Source organism: Populus trichocarpa, unplaced genomic scaffold, assembly GCF_000002775.5.
Source record: "Populus trichocarpa isolate Nisqually-1 unplaced genomic scaffold, P.trichocarpa_v4.1 scaffold_45, whole genome shotgun sequence".
Taxonomy (NCBI): Eukaryota; Viridiplantae; Streptophyta; class Magnoliopsida; order Malpighiales; family Salicaceae; genus Populus; species Populus trichocarpa.
In genome coordinates, this window is record NW_026291140.1 from 137,899 (window position 1) to 150,264 (window position 12,366).

The 12,366-nt window shown below is 36.8% G+C and overlaps 1 long non-coding RNA gene and 1 pseudogene across 1 annotated transcript; both read left to right on the forward strand.

Moving 5' to 3' along the window:
- Nucleotides 1–12,366, forward strand: part of LOC112325417 (disease resistance protein RUN1-like) — a 93,179-nt pseudogene that overhangs the window by 22,871 nt on the left and 57,942 nt on the right.
- LOC127904839 (uncharacterized) lies at nucleotides 3,377–4,958 on the forward strand. The gene is made up of 2 exons (XR_008058272.1): nucleotides 3,377–4,171; nucleotides 4,232–4,958. It is a non-coding gene; the product is annotated as an uncharacterized LOC127904839 (long non-coding RNA).

The window sequence follows — 12,366 nt, forward strand, 5'->3', positions numbered from 1 at the left end:
CGCTATCAATGACTTGCTTTTGTCTATGAGCAGGCATGAAGCAAAATTTATCGAAGGGATTATCAAAGATGTGTTGAATAAATTAGATCCCAAGTACTTGTATGTTCCTGAGCACCTAGTAGGTATGGATCGGGTTGCTCACAATATTTATGACTTTCTAAGTACTGCAACAGATGATGTACGCATTGGGGGCATGCATGGGATGCCAGGAATAGGAAAGACGACTATAGCAAAAGTTGTATTTAATAAACTCTGCTATGGATTCGAGGGAAGCTGTTTTCTTTCGGATATCAATGAAAGGTCAAAACAAGTTAATGGTCTTGTTCCTTTACAAAAGCAACTTCTTCACGATATTTTAAAACAGGATGTTGCAAACTTCGATTGTGCTGATAGAGGAAAGGTTCTGATCAAAGAGCGACTTCGTCGCAAAAGAGTTCTTGTTGTTGCTGATGACGTGGCTCATCTGGACCAGCTGAATGCATTGATGGGAGATCGAAGTTGGTTTGGTCCCGGAAGTAGAGTAATTATTACAACAAGATATTCAAGTTTACTTCGTGAAGCAGATCAAACATATCAGATCAAAGAATTGGAACCAGATGAGTCCCTTCAGCTTTTCAGCAGGCATGCCTTTAAGGACTCCAAGCCAGCAAAAGATTATATTAAGCTTTCGAAGGATGCAGTTGATTACTGTGGAGGACTTCCTTTAGCTCTTGAGGTTATAGGAGCTCTTCTGTACAGGAAAAACAGAGGTGAATGGGAAAGTGAAATTGACAACTTGAGCAGAATTCCAAACCAAGATATTCAAGGAAAACTTCTAATAAGTTATCACGCACTTGATGGTGAACTACAAAGAGCATTCCTTGATATTGCATGCTTCTTTATTGGTATAGAGAAAGAATACGTCGCAAAAGTGCTAGGAGCCCGTTGCCGTCTCAATCCAGAAGTTGTTTTGAAAACTCTCCGTGAAAGGTCTCTGATTCAATTTCATTGGTGTAACATTAAAGATGAAAGGCAGTTATTTGGAGAGATGGTAGCCATGCATGATCTATTACGAGACATGGGAAGGGAGGTCGTTTGTAATGCGTCTCCCTTGCATCTTGGAAAAAGGACCAGAATTTGGAATAAAGACGATGCATGGAATGTACTTGACCACCAGAAGGTAAGAGCTCAATGCATACACGAAAGCATAGTCATGCGTATTTTCTAGTCACACTTATTACAAATAATTGTATGAAAGTTGTATTGTTTTTCTTTTAGGGTACGGATGTTGTAGAGGGTCTTGCACTGGATGTCAGAGCATCAGAAGCTAAATCACTTGGCGGAGGATCATTTGCAGAAATGAAATTCTTAAATTTACTCCAAATCAATGGAGTACATCTCACCGGATCCTTCAAACTGCTTTCTAAAGAGTTGATGTGGATTTGTTGGCATGAATGTCCTTTGAAATATTTTCCATCTAATTTTACTTTAGACAATCTAGTTGTTCTTGATATGCAGCACAGTAACCTCAAAGAATTATGGAAGGAAAAAAAGGTACGAAACATGCTACAATCCCCAAAATTTCTCCAATATGTAATTTATATTTACATGTAATGACTTTCTATGATTAATTTTCATTATTTTGCTCTCTATCATGATAGATGCTCGACAAACTAAAAATCCTTGATCTCAGTCATTCTCAGCACCTTATTAAAACACCAAACTTGCACAGTTCAAGTCTAGAGAAACTAATTCTGGAAGGTTGCTCGAGTTTAGTTGAGGTGCATCAATCAATTGAAAATTTGACGAGCCTCGTTTTCTTGAATCTGGAGGGATGTTGGAGGCTGAAGATTCTCCCTGAAAGCTTTGCCAATGTAAAGTCTCTTAAATGTTTGAATATTTCTGGGTGTTTACAACTTGAGAAATTACCAGAACGCATGGGTGATATGGAATCCTTAACCAAGCTTCTAGCTTATGGGATTGAAAATGAGCAATTTCTCTCTTCAATTGGACAATTAAAGTATGTTGGAACTTTATCATTGCGTGGATGCAGTTCGGCTCCACCAAGTTCTTCTTTGATTTCAACAGGTGTTTTGAATTGGAAACGTTGGCTGCCAGCATCTTTCATTGAATGGATATCAGTAAAACATCTTAAGCTTTCTAATTGTGGTTTGTCTGATCGCGCAACTAACTGTGTTGATTTCAGTGGTTTGTCTGCTCTAGAGTATTTGAATCTAGATGGAAACAAATTCTCTAGTCTTCCTACTGGGCTCGGCTTCCTTCCCTATCTATTAACGTTGATTGTCGATGCATGCAAATATCTTGTATCAATCCCAGATCTTCCCTCACGTTTATGCATTTTGCATGCAAATCATTGCAAATCATTGAAAAGAGTAAGAATACCAATCGAGCGAGAAGAAGAACTATGTATACAACTAGGGGGAAGTCATTCGTTAGAAGAGATACAGGGCATCGAAAGTCTAAGTAATAGTTTCTGGTATGTTTGTGTTGGTGAGCACAGTCATTCACCAAATAAATTTCAGAAGAGCGTTGTTGAGGTACTATTTCTTTCAATCTCTTTTGCACAAGAAGAAACACACAATTGGCACATATATTGATTAATATCTAAAATCTCAGCATTACTTGAAATCAATATGTATACAGGCAATAATCATTATTATTATTATTTTATTTTAAAAAAATAAATATCATCTTTAATAACATTTTTTATTTTTCTTATTTAATCTAAAAAAATAAATATCATCTTTAATAATATTTTTTATTAAATTTAAAGTCTGATTGGTTTTATTTTTTATTTCTTGATTTTATGATAATATATTTATACAGGCAATGTGCAACGGTCGTGACCCGTATTGTATTGCCAACATTCCTGGTAAGATGCCAAATTGGATGAGCTACAGGGGAGAAGGATGCTCATTGTCATTCCATATACCTCCAGTCTTCCAAGGCTTAGTTCTTTGGTTTCATAAGGATTCTCATTGTCACTTCCACATTGACATTATTATTATTATAAGAAATAAAAGCAACGGTATTCAATTGTTTGAAGAAAAACAATTACCAATAGACACGGTACGTGGAAGGGTGGGATGGACAAGATACATAAGTAGAAGTGAAATGGCAATGGAAGATTACTGTGGAGATGACGAATTGGAACTATACGTATATTCAAAGCCATCAATACTTGCGGTGTACAGAGGTTGGCAATTAAAACCCGGACACATTAAAGAATATGGGGTCCATGTGATCGCAGGGAAGTCAGATTCATTTGAAGAGTCGGCAGTGGGAAGAGATGCAGTGATGCCTTCACCACCGCTGTATCATCTGCTTCCTCATCCCCATTGTGGTTCGATTACAGCGTCTACACCTAAGCAATGGAGTGACTATTTATCTGCGAAGCTAGAAGGACATAGCCTCGATTTAAGACTTGATGGTGAGAACAAATATTTCATTTAGTTATTTTTATTCTATTATATTTAATTTATGAGATTAAATATTATCTTTAATGATTTTATTATTATTATTTAATCTAAAAAATTAAATATCATCTTTAATAAAAAAATATTAAATATTTAAGGCTTTTTGGTAAGAATACATATTTCCTTTAGTTATTTCTATTTTATTCTATTTAATTTAAGAGATTAAATATCATCTTTAATTCTTACATTTTTCTTATTTAATCTAAAAAATTAAATATTATCTTTAACAATATTTTTTATTAAATATTTAGAGTTTGCTTGGTTTTATTTCTTTTCTTGATTTTATAATAATATTTTTCTTATTTAATATAAAAAATAAATATTATCTTTAACAATTAGATCTATCGAATATCACTTAAAAATAAATTATAACTTTAATAATTATTTTTTGAAAAACAAAAGGCCAACAATCACTAACATATTTTATTAAAATCACTTTAGTTTATATAGAAAATATTGAAAACTGATTTTTGTTTTTTTACATTAAAATAAAAAATTGAATAATGTTTTTATATTTTATTTCAAACTCGATATTTTAAAACAAAAATGAAAAAGATGTGATATTAACATTTTTTATTATAAAGTAAGTTTTTTAATTAAAAGTGATGGGAATTTGTTTTTATTGCATGTACAATCATGCACATTTAACTTTCTTTTTAAATTTGATGGTTTTTTAGGACGGAAATGGCTTGAAGGTGGTGAAGGCTTTGATTGACATGAGAGTACAAGATTAGTTTACATAGAGATGCTTGAAGTTGCTCCAAATCAGTACGATACTTTCATCTGACATGTTGATATGTATTTGTTGGCTTGAAGATTATTTTCCAAGCTTGGAAGTTTTATTGAATTCTCTTTGAAATCTTTTCCATCCGCTGGACAACTTATATTATTATGCATGATGTAATTTATATTTTCAAGTTACAAATTTTGATGAATATTGTTTCATTTTTTTCCTCATTTCAAAAGATGAAAATCCTTGATCTTAGTTAGAAATAAATTGGTTTTCTAGGAAGAGATTATTGATTGGAATATAGTATTTGAATTGGTTCTTCATCATTTACTGTTATATATAATTTAAAATAATTGATGAAAATACATAGAAAAGTTTTGAGAGCATCCTTAATTAGTCTAGTAAGTAAAGTGTTGTTAGTTTTGACTATAAGATCTTGCTATGTATTATTGCATGGTTTTTACTATTTTTTTGCATTTCTTCTTTTTGTATATACAACTTTTGTTTTTCTTGCCGCTTGTCATTAGCTTTATGGCACCAACACCAATTAATAATAAATCTTGAACTATTATTAAATAAAGAAAAAATATAAATATCGTTAAAATACCAAACTTGAATTGCTCAATCCTAAAGAAACCCTATGACAATAATCTAATTTAGAAAATAATTAATTTATCCTTGTAGTCTAAGAAAATAGTATTTAATTCTTATGTTTTCATATACATCTATGATTTAATATGTTGATTGAAATTGGCAAGTGAGTTTACTCACGTATTGTTATATTGGTTTTGAGTTCAAATAAATGTTTAAAAAGGGAGTTTTTTCATGAATGTAACCCTTCAATATATGAATGTTTAAAATTGTATTCAATATGAATGATGGATGATTTTGCTAAGAATTGGTTGGTAAAAAACTTAATTTCGATATATAAAAACTTAAGAGACAACAATAAATAGAGAGACTAGTAAAGATTTTATGTGCTTTCTTGTTTTTTTTTTTTAATTGGATTACCTTTGTCTTTTGTTTCAAGTAAAATTCTAGTATATATCACTAAATTAAGAATTAAAGGTCTAATTATATGAAACACAATTTTAAAGACTACATCAACTACATTTCATATGCTCAACTCTAAGCAAATTGAAATTTCAAGGCCATTTGTATCTTGAAAACACAATCTCAATAATCTTAATATTGAATTATTATTTGTTGAGTTGGAAAATAGCACTAAGGAACACAAAAGCCGTACTGTTTATCTTCTTGGCATTGTTCAAAGGAACGCAAAAAGATACTCCAATTGTGAAAGATTATTATTGTCATAAAGTAAAACTTTCAATATAGAGAGTGAAATAAAGAGCAAGAGCAAAAAAATAATTCGTGTGTGTATTAGCTAAATGAAATGAAGATTAGAGTAAAAAGGATAAAAAAAAAAAAAAAAAATAGAGAGAGAGACTCGTTAAGATTTTATGTTGGTGCTCAACATGTTCTTTCTTATTTTTTTTTTTTTTTTAATTTTATCTTAACGAGTGAAATAAAGAAACACTCCCCCCATCTTTCTTGTTCCCTTTCCCTTCTTTACATGGCTTACTCAGTGAAAAAGCAATTAAACACCCCATTTGATTTTCAATCAGTATGAGAGTGAGAGAGAGAGAGGCCAAGGTGGTCCTTGAATATTTTCTTCTTTTTTGTCTCGCTCACTGGGGCAAACCATTTTTTCCAAAATTTTGAATAGCATGCGATCAAAAAGAATTTTGAATAGCATGCCATCAAAAGGAATTTTGTTCAATCCCAATCCCACATTGTCTGTAGAAGTATTTACTTTTGACTGTACACTTTGTTATTTTCCAATCCCTCCCCAGTTCTGCAACCATTTCTCTACTTTCTATGCTCTTGGCTTGCTAAAAACTAAAGAAAACACATTGCTCTACTTGCCTGCCTTCACTCTTCAGATTGCTCAACAAATCCCTTGAGACCTTCTCCATAGTTAACACATCACATAATGGCTACTCTAAAAAATTTAGCCATAAACATTGAACACCTTGAGCAATCAACGTGCCTTCCTTCACAATATCCATCACCCATAAATCTTTCTTTTGGGATGTCGCCGGGAGTTTAATTTCCGTGTAAAAATTATGTATAAATTTCCATTCTTTCCTTCCATCCATTACTTGTCCTCTATGAAGATTCTATGTATGAAATCTCGGAATCTTTTCGAGTATAACTTGGGATCAACAGCTGAGATAGACGTGGGATCCACTTCTAAGGACTTGTATGCATGCTCTAGCTTTTTGCTGATATCATAATCCTAGAGATACCAAAGTGAAGAACTACATCTCACAATCACCAAAATTCAAAGTAAAGTAACGGAGAAGAAAATCTGATAACAATGAATGATCACTCATTAACCACAGCGAATCTTACGCTTTGAAAACACTTTTCACCATCAATTTTCCTTTTCTCATTGATTTTAAATCTTCCAGGCAGATAAAATAGCATTGGTTTTATTCATCAGCTTAGGCATCAACAACATGTTGCATCCACAATCTTACTACTACATTATAATTATAAACAAAGCTAAAAAAATATATATATGAGGACAGAGTTAACAGACATGCACTAAGAGTTAACAGACATGCACTAACACACACTGTGCAAATCAGTGTACAGCTGTTATAACAAACAAGTGTACAATCTGTTTTCTCCAACCTTCCAGCATTATTCTCCCGAGCATATTCTGTCAGCTCAAGATTAGGCAATTCTGTTAACCATTCTGTTAGCTCTGTTCTCTTTTGTTGTATATATACTTGATTGATTGATTGATTCAATAACATTATCTTTCTCTCTTCTCACCTGCCCCCTTTTTCTTCTCCTTTTACCTCTAGCTTCCAATGCCTATCAACACCACCATCCTTAACACAAATGAATCTCACAGCATGTTGATTACCATCAATGTAGCAGCCCAAACTCCATTAAAACTTATCTCCACCAGGCACCAACTATCTAGCCTGGAAACTTTGTTGGGGATTCCGGCTCCCCCATGCGCGGACCGGGGGTGTACTGATAGTTGCTCAACGGAGGGTAAAGCACACTGATACAATATTTTACGTGGTTCGGCAAAACCGCCTACATCCACGGGAGAGTCCATATTATTAGAGATATATAGAGAAAGGATTACAACATACATGGAGGAGGAGGATCACTTCACTCAAACTCAATTCCCAGCTCTTTTGCTACACTTACAGCTGCTGCAATGGCAGCAGCCATTGCAGCTCTCTCTTTCTCTCCACTCTCTTGCACACACTCACGTTCTCTCTCTCTCATTTTTCTCTCAAATATAAGCCTCCTTTATAGGCATTTCATGGTCAACATGGAGGGGCCAATAGCCTTAAAGCATGGCATGAATTGTGGCACAATTCATGCTTCCACTTGCTTAGTGGTGGGGTATTGCCACAAATGGCAATATCCTAACAATCACCCCCTTTGCCATTTGTGTGGGCAATTGTCCTCTTGCTTCTTCAGCACAGGCTTGCATCTTGCAGCTCTTCCAAGCTTACCATTCTGAGAGCGTCTTCAACACAACATTCCCTTTCGAGTGTATCAATCATGCTCGGTCCGGAATGATTTTTCAAGCCTTACACCAAGGCTTACAACACCCCCTCAAATAGATATTTCTAAGTGCGACAGTCATTTAGTATTTCAATGTGATCACAAGCTCACCACTCTTCCAAGAGTCTACTCATCCAAGAGTTGTGCCTGCCCTCTGTTCCACCCTAGGAACCACGTCTTACTTCTCCGTGAGTCTCTCGCTCTTAGTCGTAAGAGTCCAGGTAGCTCTCCACCTTTAACCATAGGGGCAGCCCATTAAAGGTTGATTCATATCTGTCTTCATACTCTGAGTATTACAATGCCATTACCGAGCTCACCACCTTAACAAGAGTCAACTCGTTCTCGGAACCTGCGCATGCCCTTCTGCTTCTTCATAGCAGCCGCGTCTTAATGCTCCACAAGTCACACACTTATTGTCCAAGGCAAATGTCTTCTAGCTCATTGATCTTTAGCATGGGGGCAATATCCATGAAAGTCAATCCTGCATTTGTCTCCATACTCATCATAGCCACTTCATTGGCTATCTATACACTTGTCCACTTGTATCTAGCCATCACATCGGCTTTGGAGCGTTCTGAACTGGGCTCATATCATGGCCCTCACACCTTCTCCTCAGGTGTCTCCGCTCGTCATCATGCGACGGTCTGAACTGGGGCTCCTCTCATAGCCCTCACACCTTCTCTACGGTGTCTTCGCCCGTTGTCATGGGGCGGTCGCATCCTTCTTCAGCTGGGATGCTTCAAAGTGGCTCCAAAATTCTCTACCACCATGTGCACTATGGGAGAGATTATAACCACTGATTACATAGAAAGAGAAACTTGCGGTATACTCCTCGCAATCCTCCACCTCGATTTCTATGTTTGGAGCTTTTGTGTCTTTCTACTTGATAGCTCCACCTACACCAACTCTCTTTGGTGTCTTCGCCTTTCATCATAGGCGGTCGCCTTTTATCACAGGCGTTTGCACCCCCTCAATTAGGTGCTTCTACAACAGCTCTCTTTCCATCCTTGCATGCATTGGAAAGGTCTTCGCCTGTTGTCTTCATCAAGAGCATAAGAGACTTCCTGTTGTACAAACTTTAACAGTCTCTGCTCTGAGCTTCATCTGGGAACACTTCTTCTCCTTGCACCTATTGTCTCATTACAGTACCTCGTTGGATCCTACGGGTACTCCTGCACAATCTCCGTGTGCCCTCGTGCAATTTCTGTTCTCCAGATTTCTCCCTATTTCTTGCTTATGTTTGACAGCAGCTCATCCTGTCACAACACCTGTCCAAGTCAAAAATATGGTGCCAATCTTTATCCCCTTGCTGTATTCCTCTTCCATTATCAGGGTCTTCATCAGTTCTCCCCTCGAGAAATCACAGTCACCGAATCTAACTTCTTTGGAGAAATCACCACTCCATCAGATCCTTGAACCTTTGGAACCCAACTATTCCCTTGTGCCGTCATCCTGCTAGCCTTCAACTGTTTCATTACAAACTGCTATATATACAAAAATAGTACCGTATGGATAATCCTTCCACTAAGCAAGTTCCCAGGAAAGATTGGAGGGGTCACACTGGTCCCGCTTAAAACCCAATCTCCTAGACAGAACTTCTTAGGACATATCTATCCATCGTACTGTCTTTTTGTATATACAACCATTTGCTAGCTTTGTTGCGGCTTTCCTTTACAAGTGATCTGGGGTATCCCGATTTTATACCTGATTTCTCAACATCTGGCGAGACTACCAGTTCTTAGATTCGTCAAGATTGGTCTTTATCAATTTTCACTCTACACCTCTAATTGTCCACTTGATCGGGTGTCTAGAGTGTCCCAATTTTGCCTTCCCTCAAGGCAGTTAAATTTCTCCCAACTTAGCAGCTCAGCACATGTAATTGGGTAAACATGTGCACCTTCTTCTTCTTCTCTTCAACGACCACCATGATAACCTTCAGATGCCTCCTGATCGGGCAATCTCTTTTGTTAATTCATCACTACCACTTTCGGTCTCAAATCTCAACGATCGGACCATACCATTGCATCCGAAACGATCAAATTAGCTGGAAACAAGTCTGAAATCGTCCAAATCGCACTTCAGACGGCTAAGATTTGATCAAAACAATTCTGGCCTGATCAATGGCTCAGATTCAATCTCAGATCCGGTTGCACGTAGGATCAGCTACACTGGATCCTGTCCCTCGGCTCGCGGCTCGGCTCCAATTAGGCTCGGCTCGGCTTGGCTCGGCTCGTGGCTAATGACGTGGTTGGTGGGTCCCACTTTGCTGACGTGTCAGTGACTGTACGCTGACATGGCATGCCAACTGTGCATGCTGACATCACACTTACATCAGGCTGATGTCATCCCTGGCATGCCTACTATGCATGTTGACATCACAATTATGTCATACTGACGTCATTCATATCCGGGTCAGCCATGTGGGTCGGGTCAACTGGTATTTGGGTCGGGTCAGCCCATCCGGGCGAAGAAGACGCGTGGGGTGCGTCTGCGCGCGTGGGCAGACGCCTTGCCGGAGAGTGATGGAGAGTACGGCCATGTCCGACGTCCGATTTTGACGCCGTTTTCACCAGTGGCTTCGTCTCGGCCTCCTCTACACGGTGGTATAGTCAAAACACCATTTTGAGAACTTTCATTTTTGAGCAAAAATCAAACACCCCTTTAAACCATGTGCTCTGATACCAGTTGTTGGGGATTCCGGCTCCCCCATGCGCGGACCGGGGGTGTACTGATAGTTGCTCAACGGAGGGTAAAGCACACTGATACAATATTTTACGTGGTTCGGCAAAACCGCCTACATCCACGGGAGAGTCCATATTATTAGAGATATATAGAGAAAGGATTACAACATACATGGAGGAGGAGGATCACTTCACTCAAACTCAATTCCCAGCTCTTTTGCTACACTTACAGCTGCTGCAATGGCAGCAGCCATTGCAGCTCTCTCTTTCTCTCCACTCTCTTGCACACACTCACGTTCTCTCTCTCTCATTTTTCTCTCAAATATAAGCCTCCTTTATAGGCATTTCATGGTCAACATGGAGGGGCCAATAGCCTTAAAGCATGGCATGAATTGTGGCACAATTCATGCTTCCACTTGCTTAGTGGTGGGGTATTGCCACAAATGACAATATCCTAACAAACTTCAATTCCAGACTCTATTCATAGGACATTTGATTGAGGTCTCCACAAACATTGAAACACCGCAATTTTTCATGATAAAATCCAAAGGATTGGTACTTTGGTGTTTGAGGGGCTGGTAAATGAAAGAACAGATCAAGAGATGACATCCCTCTATACCGCTGTTATTCCTTTCAAGGTGCGTATCAGGTGTTTGAAAAACTTCCTCAACTTAAAAATAAAAAGGTCCTGTTTACAATGTTTTTTAGTCCTTTACAAATCTTCCAATGTGTTGCGTTTACTGAATATGATAGTGGGAACTTATTTATCAAGAATTAACTACTCAGAAGAAAATGTAAAGACGCAATAATGATTTTTTTATTTTAGATTCCATAGTCTACAAACTTGGAAGCATACGGACCAGTCAGAAGACAACATGTTTATTGTATATGATAAACAATAATAAACATCTCATTCTTAAAATGATGGTAAATCAGAAACAACCATCCAATACTTGAAGATCTGTTGAAGATATTTGGCCTTTGGAAATTTTGAAGAGAACTGGAGCAGTTGCATATGGATTAGCTCTTCCATCCAATCTTTTCATCTAACCATCCAGTTTTCTATGTATCCATGCTTTAAAAGTATCTTCGTGCTCCATCACATGTATTGGAGCCATAAACAGTAGCATTTCAAGGAGATATGTCATGTGAAATCCGTTCTAATGAGATTGCTTCAGTGAAAGTAATGTGAGAAGGTCATCCAAGTGATGAAGCAACACGAGAACCTGAGAAGATGATACGTAATAAATATCGTTATTTCTTCATTCAATCAAGCTAACAAGTTTTCTACTTAAATTCGAGGATGAATTTATTTTAACAGGGGAGGTGGAAATGTAAACCCACCCCATAATATATAACTCATTATTGTTTTATATGTTGGCCCGTTAATTCAAGTCATTTTCTTCTATCTCTCTTATAGGAATGTTCCTCCTTCTCCCTTTTACTGCAAATATTCCCCCACGATCCCAAACCATCAATTGACCCTATAACTCTCTTGTTTTGAGTAGGTTTACTTCAACTTTATCAAGTGTTTATAATATTGTTTTATGTTTATTTATTTATATAAAATTGTTGAATTCTAGGCGTTATATGATATTAGTTGATGTTATATGGAATTATTTAAATTAATTTGTGTGTGGGTAGTAATAAGTGTATATGAATATGAATTGGAGTAAGGTCATAGATGGGTTGGTGTGAAGCTTTGATTAATTGATATATTTTGATGTAATGAGTAAATACCTTAAGAAATTTGAATATTTGAAAGATAATAGGTAAATATTGAAGAATTGTATAGAAAGAATCATATTGAAATTATGAAAAATATGTTTTGGGGTTGATGATGGAAGAATTACAGTTTGGTCCTTGCTTTTGAGAA